At 40.4% G+C, this 17356-nt stretch overlaps 1 long non-coding RNA gene across 1 annotated transcript in view; it reads left to right on the top strand.

Annotated features, from left to right (window-relative positions):
- Nucleotides 1-17356, top strand: part of LOC134416700 (uncharacterized) — an 88371-nt gene that overhangs the window by 22204 nt on the left and 48811 nt on the right. The window contains exon 2 of the long non-coding RNA XR_010027335.1: nt 10617-10737. This is a non-coding gene — a long non-coding RNA (uncharacterized LOC134416700). The remainder of the gene's footprint in view (nt 1-10616; nt 10738-17356) is intronic.

Here is a 17356-nt window from a genome sequence, read left to right as displayed (position 1 = left end):
TCAGCACTTCTTAATTTGTTACGTGTATCTTACCGAAGAGAAAGGACCACAAAGGCCAAGAGATGAGGCACGAGAAGGCAGCAGCACATTGTGAGGGACAGGCTGACCTCTCGCTCTCTAGTGAATGTTTAGGATTATTTCAAACAGGGGGAGGTTTTGGCTGTGGTCATAGGTCCTTTCCAGTTAAGACAGGTGGGATCTGCCCTTGCTGTTCCCCAGCTGCTGGTCACCATTCTTCTGCTGGTAGGTAGGCTTCTTTCAGGTGTTCTGGTGCCTCATTGTTGTGAGCACTTGCCATGAAATGGGCTAAATAAGCAATCACACAGATGTGAAGCTACCCATTTTGTTTTGGCTGTCCAAAGTAGTTCTGGGTGAGGAGAGGGCCCTGGACTGTTTGCCATTCCTTGTGTAGGACTGAGCACTGGTAGCAGCGGGGTGATGGCCAGGTTTTGGGACTAGGCTGGAACAGTCATCTCTGTAGGGAACAGCTGAAGCTGTTCTGAAGCTGAAGTAGGAGTGTCTGCAGTATTATCTGTTGTGATGGGGAATTTGTCTGACCCTCACACAGACCTGTAGCAATTCCAAAACAAAAATGTAAGTATTTCAAAAGACTGGGAGATTTCCCAGCTAGAGATAAATCAACGGCTAAAAAGAAATCCAGAAGACAAAACAAAAAAGAAGGAAAAATATGCAGTTCATGAACTCCAGCTTTCACAGCCATTGAAATTCTCTTAGAATATATCTTGGAATTCTATTCAAAAAAAGAGACAGTGCTGGCAAATTCTTTCTTCTAGTGGACCCACCACAAGCTAAGAAAGCTTTGCTAGATGTAGGCACAGTCTCTTTAGTGACATCTTGAACTTTTCCTCAGGAGGCTCATGGAGAGATAGAGGGACAGCAAAACTCCTGACTAAAGGGGTCCTTGGTCTCTCCTTAATCTCTTGCAAAGAGCTCTCAGTGTGCTTGGTCATATCTGCCTCCAGGCCTATGAACAATGTGCAGGCTTTGCAACTTTCTCTAGTTGGCTTCAAATGTGGTTCCCTTGGTTATTGCCTATTTTGGGCAAATTTCTACTCAACCAAAACTTTGGAAGATATCTTTTGGTTTATTTTTTGCATTGGAGCATATATGTCTGGGATCTTCTCCTCCAAACAGCAGAAATGTCGACACAGAACACTCGCGTTCCTGTAGAAGCCAAGATGGCTTTATCTGAGTGACGAGGTCCAGGGATGATAGTATGCTGCCAGGTTATGTAAGGTTCAGTTCACATATCCAATTAAAAAGAGGGCTTTTGTCAACAACTGACCACTTAGTGTTCATTTATCAGCAGAGATAAAAATTAACGAACCAGAGAGCTGACAATCATCTTTCCATTTGGAAGGCACATTGCACTGGACAGCCGTTCTTCCGGAATCTGTCTCAGTGCAGAAATGCTACTTTAAAATTTCTAAGATGAAATGCAGTTAAGCAGTAAATTTATCTCACCCTAGTGTATCATTGCTCTCACCATGTGTAATGTTCATTTCCTCTCCTGGAACCCTGATGTGCAGCAGCAGGTTACACAGCCCTGGCTTCTGTGAACCCATTGGCTTCACTTAGGATACATGTTTTCATTTTCAACAATGTTGTCATGTTTCTTCCTAATCCAGGCCACTGTGTCTGCTTATTAACTAATAGGAGGTATTTCCTCAGGACAGTTCTTGTCTTCATTAGTATGTTTGCTGGTTTATCTCAGACCTGCCAAAATAAAGAATGCATAATAAATTTCAGAATAAAAGCCCTGGACTTTTTAAAACTTCATTGCTACAATGAAGAAGTAATATCCAAGTTTTTGACCTCTTCTGTTCCCTTTTGGAGGCACAGTTTGAACATGCCAAGAACTGGAACCAAAACAGCCATTAACTAATTAAGATTTATTAACTACAGTCCATGAATGAACTCAGAACAGACACCTCCTGTGTCTGTCTTCCCCTCCAGGTGCCACACTTCTGTTGTGAGCCCAAAAACTGAATGGGTCAGGGCAAAATTTAGCCCTCAGCAGTCTCAGTAAAGGGGCAAGTCCCAAGACCCATGTGAATAGCATGACAGCCAGCATTCAGTCTTTCAAATGCTGAAGCTGTTACAGTCACATCATGTCATAGAAAAGCTCTGCTAAAACAAGCTAAAAACCCTCAATGGGAGAGCACAGGAACTGGGACATAGAGGGTTTTAAGGAGAAATTTTTTAAAATGAGCTGTGGCGGCTCAGTACTGTAGTCCTTTTCTAAAAGCCACTCATCTCATAGCCAAGGGAAATGTCACCTGAGGAAGGACTGTACACTCCAGTCTGACTTCAGCAGCGTTCTTGATATTTATAGTCCTGTAAATTATGGATATGCAGCCATTTATCTTTCCTGGAGTAGATTCAAACCTGGTGTGAGCTCACTGGGATTACAGCTGGGCAGACTTGGCCCTTTTTCTCTTACACAGATCTTACTCCAGAAAAGCACTTAACTCTTCGGGCAAGAACAATCTGATTATTTGTGCTGGAACCTTCATGTTTGAATTTAGGCAAGTATTAGACTTAAAGGGACCTCAGCAATGATGTGATTTGTCAGCTTACTCTCACCGATGAATAAAAATATATTTTTTCCTATTTGCATCTGAAACTTTCAGCTTTGTATGCAACCATTTTCTTTCTGCTTTATACTGATACTAGCATGCAAGGGCAGCTAGATGTCTCACTAGAACAAACTTTTCCTTTCCCAACCAAGATCGACTAGAGTCTCTTTGTTATTAACTGTATTCTCCCCTCAATTTACATCTTAAAGCTTCAGAACATATTAAAAATGTCAGAGAGAGAGCTTCTTGAATAGCATCACAAATATGTGACACTGCTCCTCCTCTGTGTAGTTTGTTCTGAAAAAAAATATACAGAGGGAAAACCTACCTATTATCATTTGCATTGTTTGATTGTTTCAGTCCATTCTGTAAAGCATTTACCACAAGAAAATGAAAATCTCTTGGAACAGAGAGCAGTCTCTATTTTATGTGAAGTTCCACGCACGCATGATTTTTGTCAGAATATCTTCACTGAAAAAGGGCTGGCATTTCCCATCTTTCTATTGACTATAATCAGTCTTGCATCAGGTTTTAGTAGTGGGTGCAATTATGTTACCTCTTTACAAGCCAGCCAGCATGATCTTATTGACCTTTTGGAAATATATATGTGAGCATTAAACAGCCTAACAACCCCAAGAAGTGGTTTCACCCCCAGAGAGTCACGCTCTAGGATGGATAATGAATAAAGAGCTTATCAGAATCTTTGTAACATATTAGAAACATTCTCCAGATTACCCATAAAATTCATTAGTGACTAGTGACCCGTGCTGAAGTCTGATAAGACAGAAGCTCAGGAAAGAGCTGAGAAAAACATGATCCATCAGAGTCATGGAAATCAAGGGTTTGGAGTAGAAGTATATAAGTCTAAGTATATAGATAGGGAACATTGCTGTTTGGAAAAGATAATGAAAGGGCAAAAAAAGGAACAGGAAAAACGTCTTAGTTCTTAATGCTGCAAATATCCAAGGTGAGAGCTTCAGCACTGAACTGTATAGTTTGCTGGCCATATCTTTGTTGATAAGTAAAAGAGGGTCAGGAATCCAAGCATTATGTACAGACTTGTGTCTGCCCTGCTCGGGGCTCGCTTGCTGTGGGGTGATGGGCACACAGTGCAACAGTTCTGTGAATCCCCTAAGCCCTAAAATACAAATGTCCCTTTCTAAATGCTTTTTCATTTGGGTGTCCAAAATATTGTCATGGACACATAGCTACTGCTTTAGAGTGTGAAATGGAAGGCAAGTATGATGTAACCTGAGGTGTTTGGGGGTAGAGTGAAGAGATGGCAATATGTACCGGTGCACAGCCCAGGAGAAAGACCTCTGGGGCAGTTTAAAACCAAAATGAGGAATGAGAAGACAATTATTCAGCATGTATGATCAAGGGCCCGTCTTGGCCTTGTGTCCAGCTGTTGCTAGTTCATAAACTGGTCATTCAGAGACCTCTCATACCTGAGTGGCCTGCAATAAGCTGTAGTTTAGACCTCTGACCAAGAAAGAAGCCAAGAAGGGTTTTGTTTCTATAGAGTAACTCTGCCACCACAGAAGGGGGAACGTTTGCATTTATCAGCCAGTGTGTACATGAGGGGGACTGCCCTGGGATCAACGGGAATACAGCATTTTTGCATGGAATATTAGGTATGGACCTGAATGTTAGGCAGATGGTCAAGGCAGAGGGCAGGACTGCCCCCTTAAAATAAAGGAAGAGAGTGGGTTCAAAAGTCTTGGGCAGGAGCTCTTAAAAGAAGTTCAGTATCTCTCCATGATGCCAATGCAAGATGAAAAATTTATTAGCATTGGTTACAGAAGTGTATGTCTGGAAGAAGATGTAAATGCCAAGAAAGAAAGCTTGTAATTTTAAAATGCATGAAAATGTAGGAGCTGCAAAGAGATCATTAAAAGCACAAAATGATACTGTTTATATATAACAGTAAAATGAACATAAAAGTGGCTAATTATAGGATTTAAAATTATCAACTGCAAAAGGAAGAGTAATTTTCCTGCTTTGCATTTAAGTTAGGAAGAAAATCCATCTTGGAATCATTAGTGGTGGTTAGAATTGCTGTACTTCATAGGGAATTATCAGCTGTGGTAACTAGATGGCATTGCCTTATATGCTTTGAGGCCTCTGAGCCTCAAAAATACATTTGGCTTACAAATTAATCTTTGTCACTGTAAGAATAATTTTGGTTAGCATTAATGAAAGCTGTCCTTATTACAAGCTACCTCTAGAACTGGGATTTTGATAATAATGCCAAACTTCACAATACAGGTAGTGAAAACAGATGCTTGGCACCATTAAGAAGCAACAAAATTACACAGAACTGAGATCCAGATGCAATTTCAAAACCAGGGATGGCTGTACTTGTGGAAAACTGAAACTAAAAGAACCCCTCATCTAATCAAAGTTTTAATTACAGACAGCTCCCCCTGCTTTTTTCTATGTTTCTACCAGTGGTGCTGACTAGAGATAGGGGTGCAGTGACTTTCCTCTGAAATTCATGTCCTTCAGCAGTATTGCTAGTGTCAGTCCACATGACAAAATTTTATTTCTGTTTGTCACTTTCCATCCAGAGAGTTAGTGAGCCTTTAATGTATTAATGAATTTCTTAATCTCTAGAGTCAATTTCTTTTCTGCTCTAAGTAGAACTTCTTCCTTAGAAAGTACAATTTTTGAAAAGCAGACATAGAGTCATAGATTAATTTGGGTTGGAAAGGACCTAACAGATCATCCAACCCTCTGGCCATGGACAGGAACACTTTCCACTAGACCAGGTTGCTCAAAGCCCCATCCAACCTGGCCTTGAATGGAGTACCCACAGCTTCTCTAGTCAACCTATGCCAGTGTCTCACTAGCCTCACAATAAAGGATTTCTTCCCAATATGTAATCTAAACCTCTAAACTCTCTTACAGTTCAAAGTCATCCTCTCTTGTACTGTCACCATATGTCTTTGTAAAAAGTCTTTCTTCATCTTTCTTGTAGGTATGGAAAGGCTGCAATTAGGTCACCCCAAAACCTCCTCTCCTCTCCTCTCCTCTCCTCTCCTCTCCTCTCCTCTCCTCTCCTCTCCTCTCCTCTCCTCTCCTCTCCTCTCCTCTCCTCTCCTCTCCTCTCCTCTCCTCTCCTCTCCTCTCCTCTCCTCTCCTCTCCTCTCCTCTCCTCTCCTCTCCTCTCCTCTCCTCTCCTCTCCTCTCCTCTCCTCTCCTCTCCTCTCCTCTCCTCTCCTCTCCTCTCCTCTCCTCTCCTCTCCTCTCCTCTCCTCTCCTCTCCTCTCCTCTCCTCTCCTCTCCTCTCCTCTCCTCTCCTCCACTGTGACATCAGGAGATTTCAGGTTGGTGTAACAGAGTTTCTAACTGCATGTGCACCAAACCAAAATAAGCCAGAACTATCACAGAAACCATCAGTCCTGAATTGTCCTGTCCCTGCTGCTTGATTAAATTTTTTTTTTATTAGTTTTCTGTTGCATCTTTGGAACAAAAGGTGGAGATATTCCTGGGGCATGAAAGAGTAGAACAGGACTTCCTGTTTCATTTTCAGCTGTAACATCAGCTAATGTTGGCTCAAAATGTTTAAGTGAATATAAAATAAAGGCTGTGTTTTTAGCCTGCTCTGTTAGAAACTAAATCCCCATCTGCCTGAGTATATGGAAGTTTAAAACATTCACTTGAGGCAGCTTGACCCTGTTTTTTCCTCCTTCCTTATCACAAAAACATTTTCTAAATGAAAGGGCATGCTTTTGCTGCCAGTTTTCACAGTTATGATTTAATTTTCATGCAGCTTCCAGTGGAAATCCACAACCCATCTCCATGGACGTGCAGTAAACAATGTTTGCCTCAGTGTGTTGCAAAGCTAAGTGGTTAATGCATTTGAGCAATGACTTTGGGGCTTGAATTAATTCTCACCTTCTTCACAAACAGATATCTGTAATATAGCAGAGGCACTGCCACTAAGTGTACAGAAGCCTTTGATGAGTTCTGTGATGTCATAGCAATTTTTAAGGGGAAAAAAAATAAAATAATAGGAATTATTGACAAGCAACATGGCAACTATTTCAGTGCTATTTCATTTATTTTATAGAATCATAGAATCATAGAATGTTAAGGGTTGTAAGGGACCTTAAAGGTCATCTAGTCCCACTCCCCCTATCATGGGCAGGGACACCTTCCACTAGACCAATTTGCTCAAATCTTTATTCAATCTGGCTTTGAACCCTGCCAGGCTTGGGGCATCCACAACCTCCCCAGACAGCCTGTTCCAGTGTCTCACCACCCTCAAATAAAGAATTTCTTCCTAATACCTAACCTAAACTTTCCCTCTTTCAATTTGTACCTGTCACTCCTTGTCCTATCGCTCCAGTTCCGATGAAGAGTGCCTGTCTGGCTTTCCTGTGGGACCCTTCGGATACTGCAAGACTGCTATCAGGTTTCCAGGCTGCCTCTTCTCCTTCAGGCTGAACAGCCCCAACTTTCTCAACCTATCTTTCTAGAAGAGTTGCTCCAGTCCTTTTACCAATTTATGTCCCTTCTCTGGACTTGCTCCAAGAGTTCCATGACCTTCTTATGCTGGGGACATCAGAACTGTATACAGTACTCCAGGTATATCAGTTTGAGGTTTATCAAAGAGAAATTTATCAGCTTGAGAGAGAAACCAGGGATATTGATCAGCTTAAGAAAAGCTATTTGGCTAAATTCATATCCCTAAGCTAAATTCAGGCTGTGATAGAAGGAAAGATATTGGCTCATTGATTTTATATTTCTTACACTGCTCAGGTTTTGGTTTACAAAATATGGTTTTCTGATGTTGAAAAAAACAAAGTCCATAATTATCAGTTCATAATTGTCTGATTCTGGTTTTGGCATAAACATTAGTAATAAAAAGTATTATATAACACAATATAATATAAATATACTGGCCAAGCCATGTGTGGCTTTCTTAAATTGAAGTTCCTTATGTGAATCCCTATCCACTTACAGAAATGGAAGGAATCTTTTGACTAGAAGAGAGACAGAACTTATTCCTGATGTTCTTAAATTATTATTCCTATGAGCAGATGAAATGTGACCTTTAAAGTGTTTTAATTATCAGGATATTGATACTGCAGTTTTTGAGTCTGCTTTGTGTCCAGATTTCTGAGTCTGAATCCTGTTAAAATTTCATGGCATGCAGATAGCAAACAGCCAGGACCCAGCCCCTGGGTTCAATCTGTATGGCAGGTTATCCCACACACAGCTGCACTGACACAGCAATAAGAGTTCCAAAACCTAATCCAAATGAGATTTCTGGATATTTTATGGGCATTAACTAATTTGATCCTCCCATTTCTTTCATTGTTTCCAAATTGAAATTATTATGTTTGTGCTCATTTCACTCTTAAAATCTGTCTTCTGGGAATTGTGTTTTTTGAACCCTTGCAGAGCTTTTTAAGTCTTTCAAAAAACTGCCAGAACCCTAAGTCCAAGTTCCCCCATGCCACAGCTGTGCGCTGTGACATCATGGCAATCCAGCCAGTTTCCAGGCTGGGAGTGTAACGCTGGCAGACATTTTGCTAGGAGTTAACCTCTCTTTACCCAGCACCTCTGGCATTCATTCCAGATGACAGACGGATGCAAAATGGCTTCAAACTTGTTTTATTCTCAGTCATTGGAGGACAATTCTCAGGATTTGCACAGATAATCTGTCTTGGGTTGAGAACATCTGTGGTCCAAACCCACTGCAATAGCCAAGGTCAGGCTTTTGGCCATTGCTGAAGACTACTGAGTACTCTTCAAAGCACCTTTTTACACCAGGTGCTGTAGACCCTCCATCTGGCTACAAAAGAACTGTTACATTACCCACGGCAGTTCAGGTGCTGTGCAGTAACCACACCAGGTGAGGTCCATGAAGAGTATGTTCAACTCCAATGGCACAGTCTGTTTAGAGCCTAAAAGATGCAGCTGTACAGCGTGCCGTTCTGGAATTAGTACGAGTAAACTCTAGGGTATCTCTGTATTGACTGTGTGAGGAGTAGAGATGCTTAACTTTTTTATTTTAATAAGTATAAAGCAAATTATAAACAGTAAAGGGATATTGAGGTACTTTCATAAGTGAGAAACTCAATAGTCTCAAGAGTCACTGAGTCCTGATACAAATGTACATCACTGCCTGCAATCTGCTGCTCCTGCAGCACAGCTGCTTGATCCAGCCCACCACAAACATGTCCTTAACAATGAGAAACTGTGAAGTTTGCATATTGTTTTTGTGCCTGTTACAGGAGTTGCAAGATAATGATTCAATACAATAACTGATATTCATTTGTGGCCTCTAAAAGGCCATTTCTTATCCTCTGTCCCTTGAAGGGCACGACCACACCTGAGCCTAATGTCATGCATGCCCTGTCATGTGAGAGCATACTGGTGAACTCAGTTCAAAATTCAGATAATATGGGTCATTCTTTTTGAAAAATTTACCTCTATTTTGGTCTAGAGATTTTCTAGTAACCTGTTTTTTTGAGGGCAATAGTAAGCATGAGATTGGTAGCAGAGATTTGACTGAGGTCCCGCTTGTAAAGTTTTCTGGCAGTTCTCTCCAATATGCCATGAACTATCCTTTTTTTTCTGACATATACTCAGCCACATTTACATTTGGGTACAGCACAGGCCAGTATACTAACACAACTAATTTCAAATTAAGTCTCTTAGCCTTTTCTGGCTCTATAGTATAAGTTCCAATGCAAAATGTACAGAACACCCACGTAACCCATGGCTTTTAGATCTCAAAGTAAATGTTTTCACATAATCATGGATTGCATCCAAGCAAATGTCTGTAAGATGACATTTCTGGAAGCTTTTGCATCTTTACATTATATTTAGTTTACACAATATACTGTACAACTGGAAAAAGTGGCCATATGAGCCAGACCAACATTTGACCTCTTGTAGAGTGCCTTTGAGAACAGGCTATTTCTCTACCCTCCTCTACGCTAACACCTTTTACATCAGACAATTTCCAAATCAGGAATTTCTTTGAAGTTTCTGGTCTTTCTTCCATAGTTTACTTTTCAAAACATCACAAGGCTAGTGGAATTCATGCATTCATATGCTGGGGGCCCCCATGCAACCCAGCCTGGATCTGAGTTACCCTCTCTTCTTTATATCCACCTTCTTTTCCTCTCTCTGTGAAGCAGTCCTGTTCCAGTCTGATTCACTGCAAGTCCTCAGAGTTTGTGGGTGGAGCTGAAATTTGGATCTCCTGGCCCTACCATGATGCAGCCCTTGTCCTTCAGGCACCATCCACTGTTTTTCAGCAGAGCTCAGCAGAGCCATTGTGCTGGAGCGCCTTTGGTGTTAAGGGAGACGGGATGCTTGTCCCTGTAAAGGCCCACAAATCTTCAAAAAAATTGGTCTGAAAACATTTAGTGGAAGGGAACCAACACACTTCAACTGGAAATGTATCAAAGGACAAAATTCAGCACTTTCTATCATCTGGCTTTCTAATACTATGTATGCTGTTTCCAGGGCTTCTGTGAAAATGGTCAGTGAGCTGTGCTCTCTGTGGGAATGGCTGCAAGGAGGGCATAACAGGGGAAAATAATTTCCTTTGGAGTGCTTTTGAGTATCCCATGGAGCCTGATCCAAGCCCCACTGCAGGCATTGGCAGGCCTGCCAGGGAGACTTTAATACTGCTTGCATCAGGTTTCAGCCTATTCACACATCAGCAAAACTTTTTTCATGTTGCCACAGAAGTTACAGAAACTGCTGTGGTGCCATCTGGGTACAAGCAGAAGAAATGTTTTCATTTCCTGAGCATAGGTACAGGAACTTTTTTTGCATGTTTATCTTAAGGTGCAGTGAAATCCAAAGATGCAAGAAGAACCACTTTTCTCTCTGCACAGATAACTGAAACCACAGCTTAAGTTTTAAACTTTTATCTTTTGTTTTTCATTTTTCCCATATTTCTCAAATATATCATTTAGTGAGAAGAATCAAAGAGATGGGGCAGAGATCTCTGTCATTTTCAGTTGTTTGGGTTTTTTTTTTCAGTGCAGTACTCCCTGGCTTGCAGAAAACAAAATGTCTGTCTGATGGGAATGGTGACTTCTTTAGATTAAAGGAAGGAGAAACATAAAAGATGGATGAGACAGCAAATTGCAGATATGAGAAGGTGAGTGACAAGCAAAGAAGTTAGCTTTCTAAGGAATAAATTCACTGTAGTGCTTCTCAGAAGATTATGAGGGCAGCGTGCAAAATATTTTTTCTTATATTTTCTATATAAGATATTCATGCATGTAGCATTTTTTTATGCCTGCAAACTGATTCTTCCTAAAACAAAAATTTACCTTCCATTGTCAGCCCTTATTTTGTCCTCTGTCTTTTCAGTGTCAGACTTAGCTCTGCCCTACAGAATGCCTTGTGGGACAAGGTTCCAGGTAGCAGGGTGTCAGTTGTCCCAGGAATGGCTCACAGCAGGACGAGTTGTGCTATGAAGCAGGTTCTTTGATGTCCCATAAAGATAAGGCATCAGCCTCCTCCTCAGAAACTGCATAATACAATTTATTTTCTCAACCCAATCAACTATTTCCATGAAAGATGAATTTGTGTGCGAGGCTGCTGCTTGTTCTGTGTTTTTTACAGTTGGTTAAGGGGTTCAGCGGCTAAGGGCATGGGCAGAGACACTCACGTGCATCTCCAGAGATGATTAAGGCCAGGCTGGACAGAGCTTTGAGCGACCCAGGCTGGTAGAAGGAGTCCTTATCCACGGCAGAAGGGTTGGAACTGCATAATTTTTAAGGTCCCTTCCAACCCAAATCGTTCTATGATCCTATGATTCACAGAAAAGCAATATGCAGTGTGACGTCATAAGCATTTTTATTAGAAAAACTGGCAAAAAAGACTTTTTTTTCCCACAGCGAGAGATCTAGTACAGCTTACATCAAATAACTTCACTCTAGCAAGAAGGGTAGATTCAAACAAAAATTATGCTGTGTTTCTTCTTCAGTAAACATGCAAATTTAAAAATTGTACAAAAATTTTATGTGCACAAACCAGAAAATATTTCAAAGAGAACACCAACTAATCAATGCCTTAGTCAGGAGAGGGGCTTTTAAGAAGATGAAGTATTTATAAACTGTCCTATATACTGATAAAGCTGTATGATTTCATGCACAATAACTGCTCTATGCTATATCACAATTACCAGAGTGGGGGATGTGGAGCTTCTCATCAAATAATTTTGTGTAAGTAAGTATACATTTAAGAGGAAAATAAGATAGTTAACAGCCTTTAAAAGAGGCTTAAGTATGTTAAAGTAATGCGTGTCTTTAAAAACTTCAGGAGTGGGTTCTTTGTGGGGAAACTTGGAATTAAAAAAAAATATTTGGAGTAAAGTCAAAATATTATGAGCAGTGCTCTGCACTAATGACACATATCAGCAGTATTTGTAACCAGAAGAACAATGTGATAAATTTTAATCGCTAGGGACCAGGCTTTGTGGGAAGTGCCTAATACACAGGCATCCTTTATAGGTTTCCAGTTATGACCTATGTCTGAAAGACATTTTAATGATAACTACGGAAAGTAGATGGATTGTCTTCCCGGAGTGTTGAAGGTCCTGTTTGTTGTCATCCGCAGCTTCTATAAAGACCAGAGATTTTCAAAGGTACTCTTCTGTCTTGCTATCAGCACGCAATACCACAAGGATGGGACTATCTGAGATAAAACATGCCAGAGACATGTAGTCCTCAGGATTTCCTGTGGGAGTCTGACCAAAAGAAGGCAATATTAATAAATATAAATTCTGGAACATTATTATCACCAGAGCCGTGTCATGCAGTTTACCCTTGAATTCTTATAACCCCTCTAGTTTTCTCAGGCAGTTCAAGTATTTAACTGCAACTGGTCAGAGTGTTAGACCTCCCCACTGGGACAATTGTTTTCAATTACATTAAAGGCTCAAAGCCTTTGATAGACATGCCAAAGCAAGGAGTTTAGCTTGCTGAACATTTTAACTCTTTGAACTAATGTGGGATCTGGGAGTCCCCATACTCTTGGACCTTGAAAATAGATGCTTAAAAAATAGATGTGATCTGGAAGAAGATTAGTGCCAAAAATCTGTTACAGTCCTCCCTTTGAGGATGCTGTTGCCTCTTTTTATTTTCATTTTCCTGGAAATGGTAGTTAGAGGGAGTATAACAAACAAATAGTTTTTCTTGAGGAGGATGAATTACACCAGTGAAGTCCCAGTCAACCAAAACCTTCTCTAAATATCTAAAGTGATTTCACCTATTTTTTTAAAATATTCAGAACTACTGCTTGTTTCTGTGCTCCTCGCCAGGGTGTTTCTTAACAGAGAAGTAAGAATACCAGTGCTTGGTGGTTAGCCTCCTGCTCCTGGAAGGAAAAAAAAAATTAAAGAGAAGGAAAACAAAGCTTAAAATACACCTATCTTGTGGGATATACATATATATATAAAAAAAAAAGAACCTCTGGAACACTTTCTTTTCAAATTTTACTTTTTGGAAATTCTTCTCATTCAGATTGCACAACCCTTTGGCCATCTCTGCCTCTATAGATTAACACTCAGCTTTTTCTAAAGAGCTGGTTGTTTCAGAAACTCAGGCAAACATTAGCTCTGTTACAGTCCTGCCTTATATATTGAGTTCTTATTAACATGTGGGCAGTGGCAGTACCGCGACCTTGAATGCTTCGGGATGGTTTCCACTGACTCCCACTATCTCCACTTCCTTTCTAATGCAGAACAAATCAGGAAAGGCAAGAAACAAAAGGGAGTCCACATCAAGTCATGCTTCCTCAGTGGAACAGTAGCTTCTGAACAGAAAACATGGCTTAAAAGACAGCTGTGAGGGGGTGGATCACACTCTATCCCAGCTTTGATGAGAATAGCTTTCTTCATAACTTACTAGAAAAGAGCTGATTAAATCTGCATGAGTATATTTGCAACAGACTTTGTCCCACTCATTACAAATGGGAAGCTGGATCCTTCCTTTCAGACAGTGTGATATTTTTGCTGTTCAAATCAGAATATGCTACTCTTTTTGATGAAAAGAGCAGTGGAAAGCAACTAAAAGCATTGCTCTAAAATAAATACAATACACATCAATGCATTCAGAAACAAGCTTTCATGGTTTTTGCTTTGACAAAGATCCTATGAACTCTACAAAACATAAACAATGCCTCATCATGAAACACTGTTATTTCAAAGTTGACATCACATCTGACTCAAAGTGTGATTTTTTGATTGGGATTAAATTCAGTTTATTTAAAAGTTTTAGAATAACTCCATAGTTATCTAGAACACAAGATAAACATTACAGACCTAACATTTATCTTACAAATAAAAATGCTGATAAATATAAATTATATAGTTAAGAAATTTTCTTTCTTTCTTTCTTGAGCATTCTTTGCATGGAGTTTTCACTATTATGCATGTTATGATGATCAAACCTCACCTGTTTATATGAGGTTTTTTACATTTCAGAGAGGGAAAAATAATGTGGAAGAATATAATCACACCCACATGCCTAAAAAATCAAGTGATGACCTTTACATGAGAAACATTTGGCATTGACTACCTTTCAGAATAGCTCATGAAGGTTCATTTTAGATTGTTTAGAGCAGCACTGGAGTCTCATGAAACTACCACTGGTCTTTACGTACCCTGATGGTTAAAAATGTGCAAGTCACCAAACAGCAATCATTGGTTAGAACTCAGTCTAGCCAGTAGCTCTGGCTATCTTATTAAAGTCCTGCTTATATTCATGCATGGATTTACCCTGCAAATTAGGAGGTCTGTTGTGGTGAGCAAAAATAACTCCTCATAACCCACACTTTAGGCAAATGTGTGTCTTTATACAATGAGGAGCAAAAGCTACCCCCTCTGGGGCTAGCTCTGTATTTCTGGATTTGTTCAAGGTTTCTTAATCTGTGCTATGGAATCCTAGCACTATCAAAAATCAACATACAATCTGAGATAATAAGATGCAGAAAATTTGCTCCCTGAATTGGGATAACATAAACACTGCACCCAAAAATTAATCTCTTTCAGGTATGGTATGACATGATGGTAAAGATTTCCAAATTACATGACTAGCATACCCCAAGAATCCTCACCCCTCGCCTCATCTAATTAGATAAATGCTATGCTAATAAACTACCAGTGTGTGTTTGCTGTAGTCTCTGAGTTACTAATAAAATCCTTAGAATAAAGCAAGAATGATGTGAGAAGAAATCAATGCTTTATAGCCATGCATGAAATGTTTGCTTCACTGTTAGTATGGGCAATTAAAAGTTGTTAAATCCCAGGTTGCCTCAAAGAACCATTCAAATGGTTCCTCCCAGGAAAGAGTCTAACTGGACCTAAATTGCCTAGTGAGTCCTCAAAAGATATCTATATTCTAATGACTGTTTATTTTCTGCTCGGCAAATCTGTAGCTAGGAGAAAGAAGGGAAGAAATTTTAAAGCATGTAAGCAGCATATGGAGACTAAGAAATTGAATTAATGATAATCTCAAGTAGTCAAATCTGTGGTTAAGTCCCCCTGGTTTTGAGAGCATCACCAGTCTGTGAGTAAACATTGGCTAATTTAGCACCCAGTTGTCATGCTCTTGATTCAGATTGAAGTTGGTTTTTTTATCCAAAAATATACTGGTTGTTTTTTCTTTCTATAAATACTAAAAATTGAGAAAAAAAGAGCCCATATGTTCAGGGTGTTTAAAAAAGACTATGATTCGGATAAGACTATTCATGGCAATCCATAAATCTTTACCTTTCTCCTCTTTGCTGTACATACTGAGGTACAGAACTAGACAATGAGGGGTTAAATAACAGTGGTGCAAATGCAGCTGGACCATGTTACACTAAAAGGACCAGCTAATGGGCATAAAGGAGGATTAGAAAAAGGAAATAGATGAAACTGCATTGAGTGCTGGCAGGGAGAGTCTGGATTTTTGTTTAGGGGCAAGGACTCTTGTTTAGGCTTTTTTATGAACCTCAGATAGTAAAGGGAGTTTGCATTTGTTTGTTGGCTGCCCCCTGTGCTTAGTTTTTTCAAATATTTTTAAATTCCAGAAGACTGTAAGAGATAGAATTGTGAAAGTTTATTGACAAATGGGTACTGAAGTGTTTAAATATGAAGATGCATCTTTGTATGTAGGGTGTCCTGGGTCAAAGGGGTTAGTTTTGATGGAGTATTATACTAGCCTGGGGTTGATGTATCTTTCACCAGAAAAATGGTGGAGAAAGAAAATGGAAGATATCAAGAGTAGAATTATGCTTGTAGGAGGTTCAAGCTCTTGCTCTCTTTTTTCTGTGTGCTTTCTTGTACATGGCAGGGTTTTAGCAGCATGTGGGTAAGTACCTACCTTCTGAGATGCTGATCTGCCCTTGAACTTCCATAGGGAAAACTCAGCAAGGAGTTGAATCAAAGAATCTCTGTATCATGTTGTCCCTTTCCATGGGAAAGTCGAAGCCTGATGGGAACATGTCTCTTTGTTAGTTTACAGAGTCACATAATCATAGAATTGTCTGAGTTGGAAGGCACCCAGAAGGATCATTGGGTCCAACTCTTAAGTGAATTTAGTTTTTGTTTGGATGGGAGGAGAAATGGGGAGAAAGCCAACATGTGGATACATAAACATTACCTCAGGAGTCTGCTCATCCAAAGTGTGCCTATAATCATTCTTACAGGTATCAACTGGTTTGAAGAAACCCAGAGCTGTTGAAGCATATCAGTACTACAGTGGAATGGAGATGCTCTTAACCTATTTTGATCCAGGCTAGCTCAGGCCCTGTATGCTCCTCACAAGGGGAATAGCCAAAGCTTCTGTGTACATGCTTCTACTCAGCCTTGCAGCTCATTTGTTTGTGGATCTAACTACACTTTACTGGCTGGAGGAAGCCAGACTTGCTGTCCACCTGAAAGTGGTGCCTGATTATGGTGTTCTTGCCCATCCTGCTATTCCTAAGATTTAAAATAATGCTGTGTTGCTGGCTTTTTTTGTTTTTTCAAAGATAGTTCTGTATCAGATTTATCAGCATGAAAAATTTGCAGATGTTTCAGCATCCTCAACAAAACAAAGAAACCACACTGAACCCTCAAACTCAGGTGGAATTTTTTCTCTTGCCCTATGTCTTTCATCACAAAGAGGAATAATGTTCCATTCGTCCTGAGGTAAACATCACTTTCAGACCTGGGTTCATAATGCCTTATCTCCTAGAGAGTTTCTGACTGTGCATGAGCAGGTAGATAGTAAGTGTGAAAATCCAGTCCTTGGGAATGGGCCCTACAAGGAGTTGAACTTCATCCATCACCACCACCATCCCCTCCAGGGTGGCTGGGAGTGCTCTCCAACATAATGGCTTCCAAGCAATACCCAAAATGAGAGAAAAGTGGTAACATCTGTGTCAGGGCCCTGCAAATGGCCAGGGACAGACAACAGACCAGACTGTGTCTGCAGGAAGGGTGCCTGGCATTGATTTACTGACTCAGATCTGGCCACAAAACAGGGGACACAGACGCAGAGCCCTCATGCCCTTTGTCTGTGTAGCTCTGGTATTCCATACCCTGCACAGGGGTGTAACTTGGGGCAAGCAAATTCAGTGTAAATGAGACTGGCTTGCCTTAGCCTCTTCCTTGCAGCAGAAACAGCATCTGCCATTGCTTTATACTTTAAAATTCTGGATGCTGCCTTTGGCAAGGTCACCGAGATTGGAGGGACTGAGACAGACCAAGCATCTGCAGGCAACTACCTGCTTGTGGCAGGCCA

The sequence above is a fragment of the Melospiza melodia genome, chromosome 3 (assembly GCF_035770615.1).
Source record: "Melospiza melodia melodia isolate bMelMel2 chromosome 3, bMelMel2.pri, whole genome shotgun sequence".
Taxonomy (NCBI): Eukaryota; Metazoa; Chordata; class Aves; order Passeriformes; family Passerellidae; genus Melospiza; species Melospiza melodia.
The sequence above is the reverse complement of the archived record's forward strand: the minus strand, read 5'-3'. Positions and strand labels throughout refer to the sequence as shown.